Genomic DNA, 2,257 nt, shown 5'->3' with positions numbered 1-2,257 from the left:
TCATCTGTAAAATGGCGAGTCAATATCTATTCTATCCCCTGCTTAGACTTTGAGTACTTTGTGGGTCAGGGACTGTGTTTGACCCAGTCATCCTCCCTCTACTTGAGGGAGAAGCCATTTGAGGGCAGGGATCATGTCTACCAACTCTACTGTATTGATTTCTACAGTGTGGCCTAGTAGATAGATCATGGGCCTGGAAGTCAGAGGCCCTGGGTTCTAATCCCAGGTCTGCCACTTACCTATGTAATGTGGGCAAGTCACTTAATTTCTCTGTGCCTCAGTTTCCTCCTCTGTAAAATAAGGATTCAATACTTGTCAATAATAATAATAACAATAATAATAATTATTATTATGGTATTTTAGAGCTTACTATGTGCCAAGCACTGTTCTAAGCACTGCAGTATATACAAGGTAATTAGGTTGTCCCTCGTGAGGCTCACAATCTTAATCCCCATTTTCCAAATGAGGTAACTGAACCACGAAGAAGTTAAGTGGCTTGCCCAAGGTCACACAGCAGACAAGTGGCAGAGCCGGGATTAGAACCCATGTCCTCTGACTCCCAAGCCCGTGCTCTTTCCACTAAGCAACTAGCTCCTAATTGGACTGTGAGCCCCATCTGGGACCTGGTTATCTTGTAATCAGCCAGTCAATCATATTTGCTGAGTACTCACACAATGAACTTACAGTCTAGAGGTAGAGGTTGTCTTGAGTCTTGTATCTACACCTGTGCTTAGTACAGTATGCAGCATATAGTAAGAACTTAAAAATACCACAATTATTTTTATAGAGTGCTTGGGGAAGTGCTTTGCAAACAGTACGTGCTCAATAAATTCCACTGATGGATTGATGGGTGTATTAAGAAGAATACTGAAATGTTGTTGCCATACCTGTATGATTCCCTCTGTACTGAGGATGGTTGTGTTCTGGTCCACAACACACTCTCTGGGGATGCAAAAAAGCTCTTAGTCTGGTTTCGGCCTTGCTATCTCACCACTCATCACATAGACTTCTTAGTTATTCTGTATTCCAAGACATAGGCTTTGATAATCATCCCTTCCTTCAGGGCCATATGGATGTACAAGGTTTGATGATGTAGTCCTTTTCATACAAGTAATTATTTGATCTCTGAGTTATTCTCATCAAACCAGTCCTGTAGAGAAGAAGCGTGGCTCAGTGGAAAGAGCAAGGGCTTGGGAGTCAGAGGTCATGGGTTCTAATCCTAGCTCCGTCATTTGTCAGCTGTGTGACTTTGGGCAAGTCACTTCACTTCCCTGTGGCTCAGTTACCTCATCTGGAAAATGGGGATTGAGATTGTGCACCCCATGTGGGACAACCTGATTACCTTGTATCTCCCCCAGTGCTTAGAACAGTGTTTGCCACATAGTAAGCTCTTAACAAATAGCATCATTATCATTATTATTATTAGTGTAGGGCTCTGCACAAAGTAGGTGGTTAAAGAATGCTAAAAGTTCTGCTGTTGATCCAGTAGAAAGTGCATGGTTCTGGAAATTCTTCAGATTGTAAAATCCTTGTGGGCAGGGAGTGTGTCTGTCAACTCTGTTATTTTATACTCTCCTAAGTGCTTACTCCCCTCTCAGGGTCGCACCTGGAGAGTTTCCAGTACTCTACCAGTCTCGGCTAAGGGAGGGAGAGTCAAGCAGAGGCCTATCCATTCTATTCCTAGCTTGGGCAGTGACTAGGGAGTGGAAGGCAATCTGCTACAAGTCAAACCTGACCCATGCTGGGCAGCAGCGGGATGGGAGAGAGTCGAGGGTGGAGACTCAAGTTTACTGCACGGAAGGCAGCAATGGTAAACCGTATCTGTATTTTAACCAAGAAAACTCTATGGATACACTACCAGAACAATTGCAGATGGAGAACGGGACATTCTGGGAGAGATGTGTCTGTAGTGTTGCTATGAGTCGGAAACGACTTGACGGCATAAGACAAGAAGTGCTTATTACAGTACTCTGCACACAGTAAGCGCTCAATAAATATCATTAATTGACTGGGAATCAGGACACTTGGGTTCCAGTCCTAGCTCAGCAAGTGGTGAAATACCTCTTGGGCAGTGTCCTCTCAGGTAAAGGTTTCTGAGCAAAGAACCACCTAGAGCTTTCTGTGAGGTGTACAGGCCTAGACAGAATCCTGAAAAAGTAGCTGGCTAGTGGTGCCTGCAAAGGCTGTCTATAGTGGCTACCAAGGCAACTGCCTGCAAAGCAGTGGCTCTATGGCACAACATTGGCCCTTAGTCTGT

The 2,257-nt window shown here is 44.4% G+C and overlaps 1 non-coding gene across 1 annotated transcript; it reads left to right on the top strand.

The window, feature by feature from the left end:
- Positions 1-1,588: 1,588 nt before the first annotated feature.
- On the top strand, positions 1,589-1,726 carry LOC114806831. Its single transcript, XR_003754889.1, has one exon. It is a non-coding gene; the product is annotated as a small nucleolar RNA SNORA7 (small nucleolar RNA).
- The last annotated feature ends 531 nt before the right edge of the window (positions 1,727-2,257 follow it).

The sequence above is a fragment of the Ornithorhynchus anatinus genome, chromosome X1 (assembly GCF_004115215.2).
Source record: "Ornithorhynchus anatinus isolate Pmale09 chromosome X1, mOrnAna1.pri.v4, whole genome shotgun sequence".
NCBI classification, from domain to species: Eukaryota; Metazoa; Chordata; class Mammalia; order Monotremata; family Ornithorhynchidae; genus Ornithorhynchus; species Ornithorhynchus anatinus.
Note: the sequence above shows the minus strand (reverse complement) of the source record. Positions and strands in the feature narration are given on the sequence as shown.